The sequence below is a fragment of the Macaca nemestrina genome, chromosome 7 (genome assembly GCF_043159975.1).
Source record: "Macaca nemestrina isolate mMacNem1 chromosome 7, mMacNem.hap1, whole genome shotgun sequence".
Classification (NCBI taxonomy): Eukaryota; Metazoa; Chordata; class Mammalia; order Primates; family Cercopithecidae; genus Macaca; species Macaca nemestrina.
In genome coordinates this window covers 54,640,079-54,661,643 of record NC_092131.1, presented here as the reverse complement: position 1 = coordinate 54,661,643, position 21,565 = coordinate 54,640,079, and the positions used below count along the sequence as shown (strand labels likewise).

Sequence of the window (21,565 nt, the reverse complement as noted above, 5' to 3'; positions counted from 1 at the left end):
AACCATTTTCTCTCTGACCCATTTTTACTTCTTTATTATCTGATTTTTATGATCTGTTTTCCTGCCTTTCTGCATTTGAAAATACTTTCCTTTGGGCAGCTTGTAATTTATTCTTCATTTCTGATGAGTTTTTTTTATTTTCAACTTTTTTCTTGCATTAAATTAAATCTTGTCTCTTTCTTCCTCTTTTTGTACAATTTCCATTCACAGTTTTTGAATTTCTAATGTTATGTGTTTTTTAATACTCCAAATAAATGTTTGAGGGTATTTAGTTTTATTTGGAGTGTTGTGTTACAATTTTCTTCAGATTTGGAGTTTTTTGGGAATATTTATCAGGTAAAATATGTTTATTTGCATTTTAAAAAAATTTTAGTGGCTTTGAATAGAGGTGTTCTGATTTCTACTAATTTTAGGTATTTTATAAAAGTTCTTGGTTTAAAATCATTCTCTTCTGACAGTATAGTAAAATGCAGTTTTTTAATGAATGGCATCTTTGTGGTGGTTGGGAACTGGAGCTGTTGGCATATTTTCTGATTCTCTTTTATTTGTGCAGAATCACTACTTTTCCCCTCTTACGTCTTTTCTTTCACCTCCACATCTCAGAATGATACTTCCCTCTCTTGATTTATCTTTTTAATCTTCCAGAAGTTTTTTTGTCTTCAAGACTGCCATGTCCAGTTTTACTAAATCCCCTGTAACTAGCGCTGTGATCTACAAACTTTCAGACTTGTCTTTATCATTTTAGTTCTTAGTATTTGATAGGGTTTGGTTCTGTATCCCCACCCAAACCTCATCTTGAATTGTAATCTGAATTGATATCCCCACATGTTGGGAGAGGGGATTAGATCATAAGGGTGGATCCCCCATGCTCTTCTCATGATGGTGAGTGAGTTCTCAGGAGATCTGACGGTTTTATAAGGGGGTTTCCCTGATTTTGCTCTGAACTTCTCTCTCCTGCCACCATGTGAAGAAGGATGTGTTTGTTTCCCCTCTGCCATGATTGTAAGTTTCCTGAGGCTTCCCTAGCCATGCAGAACTGAGTCAATTAACCTCTTTCCTTTATAAATTACCCAGTTTGGGGTATTTCTTCATAGCAGCATGAGAATGGACTAACACAGTAAATTAGTACTGTAGAGAGTGGGGTGCTGCTATAAAGACACCCAAAAATGTGGAAGCAACTTTGGAACTGGGTAACAGGCAGAGACTGGAACACTTTGGAGGACTCAGAAGAAGACAGGAAAATGTGGGAAAGTTTGGAACTTCCTAGAGACTTGGATAGCTCAGATGACAGGAAGATGTAGAAAGTTTGGAACTTCCTACAGATGTGTTGAATGGCTTTGACTAAAATGCTGATAGTGATACGGACAATGAAGTCCAGGCTGAGGTGGTCTCAGATGGAGATGAGAAACTTGTTGGGAACTGGAATAAAGGTGATTCTGGCTATGCTTTAGCAAAGAGACTGGCAGCATTTTGCCCCTGGCTTAGAGATGTGTAGAACTTTGAGCTTGAGAGAGACAATTTAGGATATCTGGTGGAAAAAATTTCTAAGCAACAAAGTGTTCAAGAGGAAGCAGAGCGTATAAGCTTGGAAAATTTGCAGCCCGATGATGTGATAGAAGAGAAAAACCCATTTTCTGGGGAGAAATTCAAGCCAGCTGCAGACATTTGCATAAGTAACAAGAAGCCAAATGTTAATTACCAAGGCAATGAGGAAAATGTCTCCAGGGCATGTCATGACAGCCCCTCCCATCACAGGCCTGGAGGCCTAGGAGGGAAAAATGGTTTCATGGGCCAGGTCCAGTGTCCCCCTGCTGAGTGCAGCCTTGGAACTTGGTGCCCTGCCTCCCAGCTACTCCAGCTGTGGCTAAAAGCAGCCAAGCTACAGATTAGGCTGTGGCTTCAGAGGGTGCAAGCCCCAAGCCTTGGCAGCTTCCACATGGTATTGGTCCTGCAGGTGTTTAGAAGATAAGAATTGAGGTTTGGGAACCTCCACCTGGATTTCACATGATGTATGGAAATGCCTGGATGTCCAAGTACAAATCTGCTGCAGGGGCAGCACCCTCATAGACAACCTCTGCTAGGGCAATGCAGAAGGGAAATATGGGATTAGAGCCCCCACAGAGTCCACACTGGGCCATTGCCTAGTGGAGCTGTCAGAAGAGGCCACTATCCTCCAGACTCCAGAATGGTAGATTCACCAACAGCTTGCACCATACACCTGGAAAAGTTGCAGACACTCAATAGCAACCCATGGAAGCAGCTGGAAGGGGAACTGTACCCTGCAAAGCTACGGGACTGGAGCTGCTGAAGGCTATGGGAGCCTACCTCTTGCATCAGCACGACCTGGATGTGAGACATGGAGTCAAAGGAAATTATTTCAGAGCTTTAAGACTTAATTACTACCTCGTTGGATTTTAGACTTGCATGGGGCTGGTAGCCGCTTTGTTTTGGCCAATTTCTCCCATTTGGAATGGGTATAGTTACCCAATGCCTGTACCCCCATTGTATCTATTAATAGGAAATAACTAACCTGCTTTTGATTTTACAGGATCATAGGTGGGAAGGGACTTGCCTTTTCTCAGATGAGGCTATGGACTTGGACTTTTGGGTTAATGCTGAAATGAGTTAAGACTTTGGGGAACTGTTGAGAAGGCATAATTGTGTTTTGAAATGTGAGAAAGACAAGATTTGGAAGGGATTAAGGGCAGAATGATATGGTCTGGCTCTGTGTCCACACCCAAATCTCATCTTGACTTGTAATCTGAATTGTAATCCCCATGTGTTGGGGGAGGGACCTCATGGGAGGTGATTAGATCATGGTGGCAGTTCTCCCATGCTGTTCTTGTGATAGTGAGTGAGTTCTCATGAGATCTGATGGTTTTATCAGGGGATTTTCCTCCCCTTGCTCTACACTTCTCTCTCCTGCCACTATGTGAAGAAGTATGTGTTTGCTTCCTCTTCTGCAATGATTGTAAGTTTCCTGAGGCCTCCCCAGCCATGCGAAAATGTGAGTAAATTAAACATGTTTTCTTTCTAAATTACCCAGTCTTGGTTATTTCTTCATAGTAGTGTGAGCACAGACTAATACAGCACTGGACCTTCTCTTTTGGGGAGTGATTTTGCCTGTGACTTACCTATGATCTCCACTTGTCTTTTCTCTTTTCCATGCAGTAATCTTAGGACTGCCCTCCTACTATTCCTTACATCAATTGTCTTGTAGTGGCAGCAGGAAATCTAATAATAGCTCTGTTGGAATATAGTATTTTTTCCTCTACTTATAAGTAATTTTAAGTTTGGAGTATTCTGTCTTCTGGGTCATGTATGGTTTATTCTTTTTGATCTTGTGATTTTTTGTGAGAAGGGATGCACGAATTTACATTTAAGCATTGCCATTATTCTAGTACCTATCAGAATTCCTGTGTATATCTTATGGTGAAGGAAAGTTCTTATACATAAAATAACAATGCCCGTATAGAAAATTGGGCAAAGTCAAGTTGCAAAGGAAAAAAAACCCAGTAATCAATAGATATATAATAAATGTTCAATCTCACTAATAATTAAAACACAAATAAAAACCATACCAATTTCTCACTCTCAGAATGAAAACTATTTATTTTAAAAAATATCTAAACCAGGCATGTTGGTGCATTCCTGCAGTTTCAGCTATGCAGGGGTTGCAATCCCAGTCTCTGATAAAACAGACTTTCAACCAACAAAGATAAAAAGACACAAAGGACATTACGTAATGGTAAAGGGATCAATTAAACAAGAAGAGCTGACTATCCTATATATGCACCCAATACAGAAGCATCCAGATTCATAAAGCAAGTCCTTGGAGACCTACAAAGAGACTTAGACTCCCACACAATAATAATGGGAGACGTTAACACCCCACTGTCAATATTAGACAGATCAACAAGACAGAAGGTTAACAAGGATATCCAGGACCTGAACTCAGCTCTGCAACAAGCAGACCTAATAGACATCTACAGAACTCTCCACCCCAAATCAATAGAATATACATTCTTCTCAGCACATCACACTTATTCTAAAATTGACCACATAATTGGAAGTAAAGCACTCCTCAGCAAATGTAAAAGAACACAAATCACAACAAACTGTCTCTCAGACCACAGTGCAATCAAATTAGAATTCAGGACTAAGAAACTCACTCAAAACCGCACAACTACATGGAAACTGAACAACTTGCTCCTGAATGACTACTGGGTAAATAACGAAATGAAGGCAGAAATAAAGATGTTCTTTGAAACCAATGAGAACAAAGATACAACGTACTAGAATCTCTGGGACACATTTAAAGCACTGTGTAGAGGGAAATGTATAGCACTAACTGCCCACAAGAGAAAGCAGGAAAGATCTAAAATGGACACCCTAACATCACAAAAGAACTAGAGAAGCAAGAGCAAATAAATTCAAAAGCTAGCAGAGGCAAGAAATAACTAAGATCAGAGCAGAAGTGAAAGAGAGAGAGACACAAGCTTTTCAAAAAATCAATAAATTCAGGAGTTTAAAAGATCAACAAAATCGATAGACTGCTAGCAAGACTAATAAAGAATAAACGAGAGAATAATCAAATACATGCAATAAAAAATGATTAAGGGAGTATCACCACCGATACCACAGAAATGCAAACTACCATCAGAGAATACTATAAACACTTCTATGTAAATGAACTAGAAAATCTAGAAGAAATGGATAAATTCCTGGACACATACACACTCCCAAGACTAAACCCAGAAGAAGTTGAATCTCTGAATAGACCAATAACAGGCTCTGAAATTGAGGCAGTAATTAATAGCCTACCAACCAAAAAAAGTCCAGGACCAGATGGATTCACAGCCAAATTCTACCAGAGGTACAAAGAGGAGCTGGTACCATTCCTCCTGAAACTATTCCAATCAATAGAAAAAGAGGGAATCCTCCGTAACTCATTTTATGAGGCCAACATCATCCTGATACCAAAGCCTGGCAGAGACACAACAAAAAAAGAGAATTTTAGACCAATATCCCTGATGAACATCAATTGGAAAACCCTCAATAAAATACTGGCAAGTCGAGTCCAGCAGAAGGTCAAAAAGCTTATCCACCACCATCAAGTTGACTTCATCCCTGGGATGCAAGTCTGGTTCAACATATGCAAATCAATCAACGTAATCCATCACATAAACAGAATCAATGACAAAAACCACTTGATTATCTTGATAGAAGCAGAAAAGGCTTTTGACAAAATCAACAGCCCTTCATGCTAAAAACTCTCAATAAACTAGGTATTGATGGAATGTATCTCAAAATAATAAGAGCTATTTATCACAAACCCACAGCCAATATCATACTAAATGGGCAAAAACTGGAAGCATTCCTTTTGAAAACTGGCACAAGACAGGGATGCCCTCTCTCAACACTCCTATTCAATATAATGTTGGAAGTTCTGGCCAGGGCAATTAGGCAAGAGAAAGAAATAAAGGGTATTCAATTAGAAAAGAAGAAGTCAAATTGTCTCTGTTTGTAGATAACGTGATTGTATATTTAGAAAACCCCATTCTCAGCCCCAAATCTCCTTAAGCTGATAAGCAACTTCAGCAGAGTCTCAGGATACAAAATCAATGTGCAAAAATCACAAGAATTCCTATACACCAGTAACACAGAGAGCCAAATCATGAGTGAACTCCCATTTACAATTGCTACAAAGAGAATAAAATACCTAGGAATTCAACTTACAAGGGATGTGAAGTACCTCTTCAAGGAGAACTATAAACCACTGCTCAATGAAATAAAAAAGGACACAAACAAATGGAAGAATATTCAGTGCTCATGGATAGGAACAATCAATATCGTGAAAATGGCCATACTGCCCAAAGTAATTTATAGATTCAGTGCCATCCCCATCAAGCTACCAATGACTTTCTTCATATAATTGGAAAAAACTACTTTAAAGTTCATATGGAACCAAAAAAGAGCCCACGTTGCCAAGACAATCCTAAGCAAAAAGAACAAAGCTGGAGGCATCATGCTAACTGACTTCAAACTATACTACAAGGCTACAGTAACCAAAACAACATGGTACTGGTACCAAAACAGATATATAGACCAATGGAACAGAACAGAGGCCTCAGCAATAACACCACACATCTACAACCATCTGATCTTTGACAAATGTGACAAAAACAGGAAATGGGGAAAGGATTCCCTATTTAATAAATGGTGCTGGGAAAACTGGCTAGCCATATGTAGAAAGCTGAAACTGAATCCCTTCCTTATACCTTATACAAAAGTTAATTCAAGATAGATTAAAGACTTAAATGTTAGACCTAAAACCATAAAAGCCCTAGAAGAAAACCTAGCCAATACCATTCAGGACATAGCCATGAGCAAGGACTTCATGACTAAATCACCAAAAGCAATGGCAACAAAAGCCAATATAGACAAATGGGATCTGATTAAACTAAAGAGCTTCTGCACAGCAAAAGAAACTATCATCAGAGTGAACTGGAAACCTACAGAATGGGAGAAAATTTTTGCAATCTACCTATCTGACAAAGGGTAAAATCCAGAACCTACAAAGAGCTCAAACAAATTTACAAGAAAAAAACAACCCCATCAAAAGTGGGCAAAGGATATGAACAGATATTTCTCAAAAAAAGACATTTATGCAACCAACAGACACATGAAAAAATGCTCATCATCACTGGTCATCAGAGAAATGCAAATCAAAATCACAATGAGATACCATCTCACACCAGTTAAAATGACAATCATTAAAGTCAGGAAACAACAGATGCTGGAGAGGATGTGGAGAAGTAGGAACGCTTTTACACTGTTGGTGGGAGTGTAAATTAGTTCAACCATTGTGGAAGACAGTGTGGTGATTCCTCAAGGATCTAGAACTAGAATTACCATTTGACCCAGCAATCCCATTACTGGGTATATACCCAAAGGATTATAAATTATGCTATTATAAAGACACAAGCACATGTATGTTTATTGTGGCACTGTTCACAATAGCAAAGACTTGGAACCAACCCAAATGTCCATCAATGATAGAGTGGATTAAGAAAATGTGACACATATACACCATGGAATACTATGCAGCCATAAAAAAGGATGAGTTTATGTCCTTTGCAGGGACATGGATGAAGCTGGAAACCATCACAAGGACAGAAAACCAAACACTGCATGTTCTCACTCATAGGTGGGAACTGAAGAATGAGATCACTTGGACACAGAGCAGGGAACATTACACACTGGGGCCTATTGTGGAGTGGGGGCCTGGGGGAGGGATAGCATTAGGAGAAATATCTAATGTAAGTGATGAGTTGATGGGTGCAGCAAACCAATATGGCACATGCATGCCTATGTATCAAACCTGCACCTTGTGCACATGTACCCTAGAACTTAAAGTATAATTTAAAAAAAGAAACTTCTACATTCTTTTCCAAAGTGGCTAAACCATTTTTCATTTCTAGGAGAAATGTGTAAAATTCAAATTGCATAGCATCTATGTCAGCACTTGATATTTTCATCTTTGTTGCTTGCCAATCTGATACATACTGGTGTCTCATCATGGTTTTAATTTGCATTTACCCAATGACTAATGATGTTTAACATCTTTTAATGTGCTTATTTGACATTTGTATATCTCCTTTGGTAAAGTGTTTGAATCTTTTGCCCATTTTTATATACTTATTATTAAATTTTGAGAATTCACATATTTTGGATTCAAGCTCTCTTTCAGATACGTGTTTTGAAAATATGTTTTTTCCAGTCTGTGGCTGGTTCTTTCATTTTATTTACAGTGTCTTTGATGAATAAAAATTTTAAATTTTGATAAAATTCAGTTTATCAGCTTTTTGTTTTGTGTATCATGCTTTTTGTGTCATGTCTTAGAAATCATTGCCTAACCCAAGGTCACAAGATTATTTCCTGTATCTTCTTTTAGAAGTTTATAGCTTAGTTTTTACATTTAAGTTTATGGTTGATATTAGGTGAATTTTTATATACATATGGTATGAAGTATGAATCAAGATTCAGTCTTTTGTATATGGGTGTCCATTTGTTCCAGTATCATTTGTTTAAAAAATGATACTTTATTGCATTGTCTTTGGTATACTACATTTTGATAAATAACATAAACCAGTAATCTGCATATATTGTCAAATGCTAGTTCACACGCTTGTTTTGTGTCACATGTGTAGCTGAGATAACAAACTATGCTTGAAGAGGATAATCAGTGCTGCTCAGGGCAGGGTGAATTTTCCCATTCTTCTGCAGTGTATCAGCACACATTCCACTGTATTTTGCCAGCTGACCCATTAAGAAGTCCTGACCTCCATTAGGAAAAAAGCAAAATGGACTCTTTACTTTTGGGTTTTCTTAGTTTAAAGCTTTTCATAATTTTCAAACTAAAACTAGAATACATTCCTAATTGATGGCTCTTTGGAATTTAGAATGCACTTTTGCATAGAAGTAGTGTTTGTAAATGATGGTTTACTGATAAAAGAAAAACTTCAGCAGAATTAAATTTAAAGGAGTTTAATTGAGCAATGAACAACTCGCGAATCAGGCAGCCTCTCGAGCCAGAGTAGGCTCTGAGACTCCAGCGCAGCTACGTAGGGGAAGAAGATTTATGGACAGAAAAGGGAAAGTGACATACAGAAAATGGAAGTGAGGTACAGAAACAGCCAAATTGGTTGCAGCTTGGCGTTTGCCTTATTTGAACACCATTCAAACAGTTGGCTACAGTTGATTGGCCAAAACGTGGTGATTGGCACAAGTGTAGGCTACAGTTGGTTTACACTTCCTCTTACTATAGTTCACAATGTACAGCAAAACCTTTAGGCCGAATTTGAAATATGTAAGGAGGGTTAGCTTTAGGCTAAGCTTGATTTAACATTACACTCCCAGACTATCTTATAAATATTTGATTTATCTATCAGGAAGAAGAAATACTATTTGTAACAAGGAGAAAATCAGCAAGTAGATGGACCCTTGTGGAGGTTTTGATGGGAACTTATTGAAAAGATTTTAAGTATTATACACACTGGTTCTTAGGTAGAACAAATTTAATCTCCAAGAATATGGCTTTCCTTTTTCTTGATACAGCAGCATGATTATTTTATGCATTACTCATGATGGTGTGGAGATGAGTAATATTCATTAAATACTGATTATGTGCAATTAGATAATTAAGGCTTTTCTTAAGTCATCTCATTTCTATAAGTACTCTGAAGTAGGAAATTTATCTCCATTTTATGGATTTGAAAACTGAGATTTAGAAAGGCCATACAATTTGCTCAATATCTCACAATTAGTGCGATGGCTCTGGAATTAAAATTCAGTTCTGTCTGACTTCAGAGCTCACTATTCTCTGATGATTGGGGTCAACATTTTGGCTAGTGAAATAAATGATGAAGGGAGAGAGATCCTCCTTCAAAGAGAGAGGATGAGGAGAAAGGGAGCTAAAGGAGATGAGTGTATGTAAGTGAAAAAGATTAAGGGCGAATTGAATGAACCCTGAGTGATGACTTAATAGAGGTAGATAGATTCTGCCAAAAAGTCCTTGAAGAGGAATAAAGAATAGGGTGTAGAAAAGGGAAGTCAAATAAAGGAGTTCTACCTTCTGACCACTAGGTGACACAATTGACAGAAAACACCTTGGCTGCTGTCTGGAGGTGGTGGTGAGGGTGGTGGGGGGTGGTGCGTGAGGCAGGGAGCCAGGGAGAGACAGTGAAGAAGGTTTTAGGAGTAAGTTGCAGGTCATCCGCATAATGGACATTTGAAGCAGTCAGAAGTGATGTCAGCCACATGGAGAGTGCCTTATGGAGAAAGGCGTCTAAATTATATAGTCTGTTCAGGTGTCACTTTTGATCTAAATGTGAATCACTTCTATTTCTACCAAACACCAAGTCGGGAGGCAGTGTCAGTATAGGGATTAAGAGCAAGGAATCTGGAGCTTGGCTTTATAGCTCTGGAACCTGGCTCTGCCACAACTAAGGCAAGTCACCCAACCTTCCTAAGCATCAGTTCCCTTCTCTGTAAAAGGGATATAACAATATCTACCTCAAAGAGATGCTGTGCTCATTAAATGAAATAATACATGTAAAGCCCTTGGTATGGTGCCTTCCTCAAAGTATACTTGTTTAATGCTATCATCATTGTTGTTATTGTTGTTAGGTAGAATTTTTTTAAAAAAACAGCTAAATTAAAATGAATTAATACATTTCCAGAACAGTAAGACAAGTTTTTTAGTTCAGACAATGCAATTTCTTTTGCTTTTGTTGATTGTACACAAAACACTGTTAGATGAGCACTGCATTTTAACTTCTTATATGCCTTTTAATTTCTTAATTGAAAAAAAGCTCTATTCTTGCATATTTTGCTAAGAGATCACATAAATATTGTAGCATTCATGGTCAACTCTAGGCAAAATTTCAAGATGGTCAAATTCATCCTTGATGCCTTCTCAGCTCTCACTTCCATCTTTGTGCCCTTCAGTCTCTCTTCCCCACCTCCATTCTTCTCAACCTTCCTTTCTCTTCTATTTCTAATGATCTTAATCTGCTCTTCAGCTACCCTCGACCACTCTAAGAAACACCCCAGAAATGCTTTTCCTCTCATGTCTTCCCAATCCAAAACTTTAGTTAGTTCTTTCTTGTTCACCTCATTCCCCACAGAACTCCAACTCAGTCAATCCTTCTATTTTTGGAGATCAAAAACTGGATTTGACTAATTAATAATAAATGGAGAATGAACAGATATTTTTACCATCCCCAGAAATGTTCACATTTTGTAAAGACTTTTTAACTGAGATAAATCTCTAGTAGATGGTGTGTGTCAAGCCATGTGAAAAACTGAAAAGAAGACTTTTGGGTACTCTGAAGGAGGGCTTAGGAATGGAGTGACTTTCCTTAAATCACAGCACGAAGGTGGCCACCAAAGAAATACAGATCACTGAAAATTCCCCAAAACTCAGAGATTTTCATTTACTCAATAATTTAAAATTCTTACTTAAGCTTTTTGAAAGTGTTGTTTGCAATTGGAAAAATTAATTCTCTTTAACTGCTTTGTCTCTCTTATCTTACAATTTCTCAACACTATTAGTGTGACGGAAGCCCGTGGTGACTTTCTCATAGCCATTCTCCTTTCTTTCCACAGTAATACAACCTTTAATTTTATGGCAGTCATAAAAACCACATTCCCCAGCTTCCCTTGCAGCTAAGAGTAACCTTGTGTTTACCTTTTGGACAACAGAATGCAAACAGGAATGTCATTTGCAACTTTAGTATCCTGACAGGAAAGGGCTTAGAGTTCTTCCCCTTTCTCTTTCCAGTTGGCTGGAAGGCAGATATAAACACTAGAGCTCTAGACAGCATCTTGGACCAGGCTACTGAAGTTCATTCTTTAGAGGTGACACAACAGTAAGTGGGCATGATCCTGGCTACATGATGAACTAATCAAGTTACTGTACCAGCTTTGGACTGTTCATCTCTGGAACTTGGAAATAATAGAAAACTTTGTGTATTTAAGCCACTATTGTGTTTTTGTCACATACAGCTGAATTTAATTCAAGCTACCTGTTGCTGATAGAAAGTTATAGGTGAGGCCAGGCGCGGTGGCTCACACCTGTAATCCGAGCACTTTAGGAGGCCGAGGAGGGCGGATCACGAGTTCAGGAGTTGGAGACTAGTCTGGTGAACATAGTGAAACCACGTCTCTACTAAAAATACTAAAAATTAGCCAGGTGTGGTGTTGGGCACCTGTAATCCCGGCTACTCGGGAGACTGAGGCAGGAGAGTTGTGTGAACCCAGGAGGCGGAGGTTGCAGTGAGCTGAGATCGTGCCACTCCACTCCAGCCTGGGCGACAGTGCGAGACTTCATCTTGGGAAAAAAAAAAAAAAAAAGGAAAAGTTACAGGTGAATTAAATAACCTGCTCATGGATAATTCTCAATACAATAAAAGTTTAACTCAAATTCACTAAGACAATTAGGTGGCATTTTTTTGCGGTTAGTATCTGTAATACATGGCCTTAACCTGTTAGTAGTGGAATCTTCTATTCTGATGCTATAGAGACCAGTTCTATTCAATAGAACTTTTATGATGATGGAAATGTTTATGTCCTGGTTATTCCTGGAAAAGCCACTAGTCACACATGGCTACTGAACATTTGAAATGTGGGTTTTTTAACTAAGGAACTAAATTTTAAATTTTATTTGTTTTAATTAATTTAAACTTAAGTAGTTACATGTGGCTTGTAGCTGATTCTGAGTTTGGCACATACTCAACATACTCAACTTGTCCACAGTTTTTCTTCATTTCAGCTACATTTTAAGCAAAGAAACTGAATACTGTAAATGATCAATGGGTTGGTGAAGCCAGTTACAGCTAACGAAAGCTGCCTCTTGGATGGACTGAGAATTGAAGGAAGGTTGAAACAGTTTCCGTTTTCTCCCACAAGAATATGCCAGTTACATTGACCTTAAATGTTTCACACTGGAATATTTTAGGGTCTTAAAACATGGAAGGCTCAAATACAGATGTGTTCCTCTGGTAGCAGCCCTCAGAAGCCCTCAGAAATGCGTGGTAGATTTTGTTTCTCCTCTACCCCTGACAAAATTGACTCTTGACCTTGCGCTATTGTGTTAGGGGTCACACTGATTCCCAGGCTTATCCCCTTGCTTCTACTAAATAATAAGACCTCTTTCATGTATTTCAGGTGTTTGTGGAGGTTTCTGGGCTCTGTTATAGGTGGTGGCATAGCATGAGCATGGCTGTTTATTCCAGTCTCCCTGCAGTCAGTTGTAAAACTGTAAATGGCTAAAACAAACACCTTTTGCTATCACCTATTCTATTAACAGCCCTTAGAACCAGGGCTGTCATTAGCAAAGCAGACCCTGCTTATATTCTAACTTTGGACTGCAATCAGAAGATTTGCAACAGTTAATGAGGTGAAGCCAGGTATCTTGGTTTCTGTATGGGTATCAGCGAACTTGCCTTTGAAGACTGCTTCCAGATTTAGAAAAGAATGCTGTCATTCCAAAAAAGTACAAGCCTTTACTAAAGATTGTACCTACTATACATATGTGTACAGTGCTGTGCCAAATGCTGTAATTTTCTGAGCAAGTGGATTTTCTGGCTTATTAATTATTCAGTAGAGGGGTCTCTCTGAGTCTCTGCTTGGATTCTAGAGATTAATGCTTGACAGATAATAGAGAAATTGTGAGTGGCTGTATTTTCCAAAGGCCAAAAAATGGAGTTCTGAATTGACCTTATTTTTCTTATGTCTGTCCTTCCCTCCTTTCCTATCCAAACAAGGATTGACTGTGTAGCTCAGGGCAGGCTATCTTTGTTGCCACAGTTAAGATACACTTGGAAAATTTCTGTTCCCTTTGTGGGCATAGAGAGTTTTGGTGTGATCCAGACTTATGGTCAACTCCTGACTCTACCACTTACTAGCTGTGTCATTCTCGGTAATTCGTAAACTTCTCTGTGCTTTGGTTTCAATAAAATGTAGGTGATAACAGCTCCTTTGTGTGGGGACATCATGTGCTTATGTGTGTTAAGGTAATTTAATGTGGTTAGTATTATATCTGCAACATAGTAAGCATTCAGTAAATGGCATAGTTATTGTCATACACTCTTTCACATTAGTGAACAAATGCATTATTATTATTCTTTTCATCAGAAAGCATTCGAGTGCCCACTGAGACATAGTCTCCTTCCCGCTATCCCTCTTCACTGTGTTTTGGAAATGAACAAGGAAGCTGGAAACGAAATTGCTACTGACATCCATCTTTCAATGGAAGAATCAGTCTAAGGAAAAATTTGACATACAAAGGAGAATAAATCTGAGAGAAGCAGAGCCAGGGTTCTGATCAAACCATACCTGAAGCCCATGTTACTGCTGATCTACTCCCTTAGTCAACAAGTAAATTATTTTTATTGTCAGTTTGGCTTGACTGATCTGTCCTTGCAGCCTAAGTGATGCGTGAGCGAATGGAGATATGAACTAGTTGCTACATAGAAGCTTGAGGTCAGGTTGAAATTAGGGGCTCAAAACTAGATATGAAACCCAGGGCATGGAAATGGTCACAGTGCTTCTTGAATAAGAAGCTCTACTTCAAATTGGAATGTTGATGTAACAGAATCAAGAGATAGTACTCTCAGGGCTTGATCAGCAAGGTCTGAAGGTTCAAAATGCGGCTCTGTTGTAAACTACTGAGAAAGCCAGTGGGGAGAAGAGATTTCTCTAGGACAGTCTGACAACTATGTTCCCTCTCATGCTACAGATGTCTGGCTGCTAGTCAAAGGCCTTCATAGAAGGTGCTAAGAGAGTAAAAGGATATCCAAACAATAATAATAAAAATAGAGAGATAGTTAAGAATTCTCAATTATCCTCAGAAAAGAAGTAGTAAAATATGAAAAGAGTATGGACTTTGTAGTCACACTTGGTTTTAAATTCTGGCTCTGCCATTTTCCAGCAAGTTATCTAACAAGTTGAACCTTATTTCTGTTTGTAAAAATAAGAGAAAAATACTAATACCTTCTTTGAGGATTGTTGCAAATAGTAATGTGATACTTTTATGAAAAGTCTGGAACATAGAAAAAATCAATTAAGAACAGTTATTATTATTTGTTATTAATAGACCTAGGACTGTGCCTGTTGGTAGAACTCTTGGGCTATTTAAAAGATGAGTGGGCTGCATGATTTTGCAACTTTAGCTGGAGAGTGTCCTGGTGTGCAATGATCACATGGTTATTCACCATTGGAATTCTCTTGGTAATTTTTATACCCCTCGTGCCAACCTTTAGGGAAGAGAAAGAAACCATTCTTGGTTACAATAGTTTCTAATTTCCACTTGACCCAAACTTTGCAACAGTTCTCTGGAAAGTCATGGGAACAAGTACTGAAATTGCAGTACCAGGCACATAGTAGGAGCTCAATAAGTGCTACCTGAAGTCTGGGTGTCAGCAGAGATGACAATTAAAGGATACTTTGGGAAGGGCTCTGGAAGATATAAATATTCCAGATTCTGTTACTGTTTCCACATTTTTAAGACCTTTGGGCCCTGAGTTCATTTATGTTCTGCAGTAGAGTCCAACCTCCCTGTGAAAAAGACAAATAAGTTGATTGTAGCCTACCTCATGTAGCAATGGTTCTGCTCAAAATTTCTCAGAGCTCAAGCCTATACGGAGGGCCAAGGTTAGTGGAAAGTTTGCTGTTGTTGTTAGCTCACTCTGTGGCCTAAGGCAAGCCATTTAACCTCTTGGTGTCTGGATTTCCTCATCTGTGAGCCAGGGATAATACTTCCTACCTCACAGGTGTGTTGGGGGCATTAATTAATGTTTGTCTAGTGCTCAGGGATCTGTGATGAAAGGCAAGCATCATTACTGTTGGTTTGCTGCAGGCAAGACAAGATTATAGTCCTCCAGATGGGTTGCATATGGGAAGTGGTTTTAGCAAAAGATTTTCCCAAATGAAATGCAGGCTTTAAGGTTTGGGGCCACTTCAAAAGAAAAGGTGCCAGTAGAACTTCATCCTTTCTCTCTTGCATCCCAGCACTATCCATTACCGTATTTGACAAGAAGTATTTAGCTAGTTTGTTTCAGAAATCTCTGCTCTGCATAGAATTTTAAAGATCCAGATTAACTAGATGTGGTTATTTTTACAGAAAACTCTTAATTCCTTGTGAAGACTATTTAGTGTACAGGGACCATTTAGTGTGTTCATCCTATGATAAACAAGATTAAAAAGCCATTGTTTTAACAGCACCAGTGGACAAGTCAAACAAGCAAGAGGTTTCAAGCATTTCATTCTGTTTTGTTTTGTTTAGCTCCCTCTTCCCTGCCACCCACTATTTTAAAAATAGCTTTCTGCACTAAAGAGCATTGAGGTGTTCCTGAAAACTTTTAAAGAGGAACATTTTGAGAAAGGACTTCTGGTAAAAGAGTGAGTAGAGTGTCTGGATACATTAAAGCCTGGAAGGAACTGGCAAAGAAGAAATCTGCTCTCTGAGTGCTAGACAAATTTTTGTTTTCCAAATATTTGAAAAATTGATACAATTAGTACATATGTCAGGTTAAAGGTCAAAGATAACTTTTCTTTTACCAAGAACAGAAGTGTATTTTCTCTTATAAATATAGAAGAGAGCAAAATGAAATATTTTATTAATATTATCAATTCAGATAATATGAGAAATAGGAAGAATCTTCTTGTTGGTTAAATTCATGCTGCTGAAGCAAAAATTCCAAGGCAGAAATGTAAGTGATGATAGCCCTGCTACTGCATTTACTTCTGTTATAAAGCAATCGGCACTTTATTCAGCACATATTTATTGAGTGTACTCTAAGTTTGAGGCACTGCTCTGGGCAATAGGAAATGAGCAGTACAGATAGGGTCTTTATTCTCATGGAGCTTGCATTTTGGTGGAGGAACACAAGAGCACACCAAAAAACAATTATAAATGCAGAGAACTAAAGTGATGAGACAGAGTTCGATGGATTGACTAGAAAGCCCTCTCCAGGAGGTGGCTTTAAGCTGGTAAGGCCCCTAGGTGTGAGACAGTGTGAGACAATGTTAGAAAACAACTTTGTTGTAATAAGGCTTTCAGTTGGTATGGGATACAGTTTGGATTCATATTAGTCCATTTTCATGCTGCTGATAAAGACATACCTGAGATGGGGTAATTTATAAAGAAAAAGAGGTTTAATGGACTTGCAGTTCCACATGACTGAGGAGGCCTCACAATCATGGTGGAAGGTGAAAGGCACAATCTCACATGGTGGCAGGCAACAGGGAAGAGAGGCGAGCAAAAGGGGAAACCCCTCATCAAATCATCAGATCTGGACTTACTCACTACCATGACAACAGTATGGGGGAAACTGCCCCCAGGATTCAATTATCTCCCACCGGGTCCCTCCTACAACACATGGGAATTATGGGAGTTACAATTCTAGATGAAATTTGGGTGGGGACACAGCCAAACCACATCAGGATTCTAGCATATCCTTCCAATGTGGTGTCCAATTATTTCTTCTTAATTTAGATTCCTCCATCATCTATTGCATACAAAGGAAAGTGGATTATGTTTAGAATCATCAAATTAGGGTGGTTGACTGGTGCTCTGAAAAGGACTGAGGACCATGTTGGGACACCTGGTTGGTCCTTGGATCTTCCACTACCTTGCTGTGTTAGTCATGCAGTCTCATTATACTTTGGCTGAAAAAAAAAAAAAAACAACAAAGTGAGGTGCTTCTAGGATGAATATAAAGCATGATTCAATTATTGTAAACCCTTTGTTTTCATAAATCTGTGAAAAGAAAGCTGCTAAAACCTAAAAAGTGCTTATATTAGTAGCTTGAAAATTTAGGATAATTAGGTAGAGAGCTAAATTCAAAAGTTAGATATCATTAGTACTTTTATAATGAGTTTTTTTTTTTTTTTTTTTTTTTTTTTTGAGACGGAGTCTAGCTCTGTTGCCCAAGCTGGAGTGCAGTGGCCGGATCTCAGCTCACTGCAAGCCCCGCCTCCCGGGTTCACGCCATTCTCCTGCCTCAGCCTCCCGAGTAGCTGGGAGTACAGGCGCCCGCCACCTCGCCCGGCTAATTTTTTTTGTATTTTAGTAGAGACGGGGTTTCACCGTGTTAGCCAGGATGGTCTCGATCTCCTGAACTCATGATCCGCCCGTCTCGGCCTCCCAAAGTGCTGGGATTACAGGCTTGAGCCACCGCGCCCGGCCTTTATAATGAGTTTTAAAAATTCTTTGTCTTTTTTAGAAAATGGGAGTCTTTTTAAAAACCTACAGTAGAGTTTTCAAAACATTAGAAAAGTCAATAATCATTACTAGTATGTTTGTAATTTCTTTACTTTTAAGTTTTTCCTGCTTTCACAAACTTCCACAAGTAAATAGATGTGAAATGTCTTAAAGTTCTTAAAGTTAAGCATTCCTTTTGCAACAAAAATTGAACTTTTAAAAATAAATTCAATAAGTAAATTTAGAAAATGATTTATACTCTAATATCCCAAACTCTTCACAAGGAATTAAGAATTTTCTTCAACAATAATATCCCAAACACAATTTTATGAACAAGTGAGATTATACATATTTTTGTCTAGAAACTAATAAAAAGGCACTAACAGCATTACCTTCTGTAGTGCTTAACACTTTTCAAAACAATTTTATTTCATTTAATCCTTACAATTGCTTTGGAATTAAAGTGGACAGAATTTATTATTCCTGCTTTAGACAAGAAGGAGGCTCAAGAGTTAGAATTTTCTTGGAGTTGTGCCCGGTTGTGGTGGCTCACGACTGTAATCCCAGCACTTTGGGAGGCTGAGGCAGGCAGATCACAAGATCAGGAGATGGAGACCATCCTGGCTAACACGGTGAAACCCCGTCTCTACTAAAACTACCAAAAAAATTAGCTGGGCGTGGTGGGGGACGCCTGTAGTCGCAGCTACTCAGGAGCCTGAGGCAGGAGAATGGCGTGAACCCGGGAGGCGGAGCTTGCAGTGAGCAGAGATCGTGCCACTGCACTCCAGCCTGGGCAACAGAGCAAGACTCTCTCTCTCAAAAAAAAAAAAAAAAAAAAAAAAAGAATTTTCCTGGAGTTGCATAGCTGGTAACTTAAGTTTGAATCTAGGATCCTGCTCCTATCTAGAGCTTCTGCTTCTAAAAATGGGTACACACCTAACTTAGGTTTCTCTTTTTTTTTTTTTTTTTTTTTTTTTCCGGATTCCAAACTACTTTCAAGAATTTTCTAGAAGGCTTTGAGGCTGATGTGTGGCACATGAGTTTATAAATAAGTTTGGGCAGCTGTAGTGATTCTGCCACTTGCATCCCTTCTGCTGCGTCCCTGCTCTTTGGTGTCCTGCATGTCTGTCTGGCGCATCTGTCACTCTTGTGGGCCACCTTACCCATGGCCAGGGTGAGACCTGTGTTGGATGCATTGGATGTTTCCCTTGTTTTTAGAAAAACCTAGGCAGGAATCGTACATCTCATCTTGAGTTCATTTAAACATATTGTGGCAATGTAAAACTAAGACCAGACACTTTTGAAAGTATTTTTTTTCATGGAGTATCAAATTTTAACAGTATGATTTCTAGTATCTGATTACCTTTGGCTTATTATCAGTCAGTAAACGTGATGTTTAGAGTGATGAGGAACAAATAACATGACTTTGAACCACCCTCCAGACCTTATATTCTACCGTGGTCACAAAATATTAGACCTTTCCATTAGAGTATGATGGAATGATTATGTGCAAGATTTTGAGACACTGTTATAAAATCTGCTAAATACATCTAGAGGTCAAAGACTGGGGGAGGGGGAATAATCTACTTGAAAGCTGTGGAGAAAAGATGGACAAAACATGAGGGAATAAATAAGAGTTGGGTTTAGAGAGAAGAACCAGACATGATTTTGTTCAAAACTTCATTCTTTATTCGCAATAAATTAAAATAAGGTGGATTTTTTTGATGAATCATAAGATAGATGTTGCATGAAAGGGCACTGGAATCAACAGGCACAAAATAAGATGGCCAAACACGGAAAAATGATCATAGGTAGAGCATTTGTTCCAGTTGCCTTTTATCTTTTACACCTGTGTTTGAATTCATCCAAACTTGCGTAAATCCTTTACACAGCTGTCGAAATTGCACCTGAAAAAAGGCTGAAGTAGTCTCAGACGGGCTAACATTTCATCATCCTGAATACTTAAACCCAAACAGGTTTAAACACTTTGCCAAACCCAAGGATAACGGGCTTCCCATTGATCTTCGTTCTGCTCAAATGTTCAACTGTGTGTGCCAAAATGTACACTGCAGCCTGCAGTATGTAGATTTCAACAATTTTTAGCTGCAGACAAGCTCAAAAACAAAGTTTTAACGATGGGAGTTCTCCTTTAAAATCTACGAAGAAACACATACTTTCATATATATAATTAGATAAAGAGCAGTTGGCCATTTGTACAAACAGATCTTCTAAATTTATTTTTTCTTGTAAACAAATAGTTTAATTTTGTATAATTCTGAAAAGAGCTAGTCACATTTCTGGTATTTTCACTGGACTATTTCTGATGTGTAATCTGACCTCCGCAATCTTATCACCTTTAATTTGCGGTCTATAATTAATTTTTTCCATTAATAAATTATAAAGGTATATATCAACATTGTAATAAAATTCACACAGCACAGAAAGATATAGAACTAACAGTACAAGTCCTCCTTTACTCTGTTTCCTCCAAACTCACCTCCCCAGAGGTAACCTCTTTCAACAGTTTGATGTATATCTTTCCAGATCTTCTGTAAAATGCATTAATTTGCATATGTGTGTCTGTGTAATTATGAATAAGTTCTATCATAACATACTATGAATAAATACTATCATAACATTCTGCCATGATCTTTTCCTTAGAATATAATGTATTATCAATCTTTAAAAATTTGTCCAGCCTGATCAGTGAAAGGTGGTATCCCTGGGTATAGGATTTTCTCTGGGTGGGGACTAGATGCACTTAAACTATTTTCTTCAAACTTAATTCTCCACTCTCTGCTTCCTTGTTCATACTAGCAAAAGTTGGGAGGCTTTTTTTCTGGCTAAACATGGCACTAAGAGGAAGTGAATCTGAAAGTTGACCCTGAAGAAAATTTGGGGCTTGCCTTCATTATGGAAAAAAGAAAGGAAAATTCCACATAAGGGAGCTTTTTTCTCTGTGCAAAGCCATAGGAACCTGACTGCCTTCCTTGGTCAGACTATCTGGAGCTATCTTTATGGCTAACCTGATCCATGTTTTTTCCATTGTTTTTTCCACTGTGCTCTCACTAAGGACTACATTCAGTTATACATGTATTTTTTATTTTTTGAGACAGAGTCTCGCTCTGTCACCCAGGCTGCAGTACAGTGGCAAAATCTTGGCTCACTGCAACCTCCACCTCCTGGGTTCAAGTGATTCTCATGCCTCAGTCTCCTGAGTACCTGGGATTATAGGCGTGCACCACCACACCGGGCTAATTTTTGTATTTTTAGTAGAGACGGAATTTCACCATGTTGGCCAGGCTGGTCTCAAATTCCTGACTTCATGTGATCCACCTGCTTCAGCCTCCCAAAGTGCTGGGATTACAGGCGTTAGCCACCAAGCCCGGCCCAGTTCTACATTTTAATGGGCTTCCCCTTTGGCATGCTTCCATACCCCTGCTGGAATGTTTATTTCTCCTCCTCAAAAGGAGTTTCTTCCTAAGGGAAAAGATGGATTTCCCTCAGTTTGGCAGAGAAATCCCCAGAGCAGACCCTTGCCTGAACTTTGTAAGTTGATGTGAAAATCGTTATAAAGAGATTTGGCTGCTGGGGGGGAACTTGAGAGAAACCTGATTGGCAAGATAATCGCCAGGCCATTGAAGATGGCATTGGTGGGAAGCTGAGGGTTAGTGGGTGTGATAGAGACAAAAGACAAATTGATGTAAGCAGAATATCTCCAATGTTGAATAATGAGGTTGAAAACCTGACGATGTAACAGTGCTTTTAGTATTTGGCTTTTGGATCTGAGCCAGA

General features: G+C 38.7%; 1 protein-coding gene across 4 annotated transcripts in view; it reads left to right on the top strand.

Moving 5' to 3' along the window:
- Positions 1-21,565, top strand: part of LOC139364290 (uncharacterized) — a 216,298-nt gene that overhangs the window by 192,981 nt on the left and 1,752 nt on the right. The gene's annotated exons all lie outside the window — the stretch shown is intronic.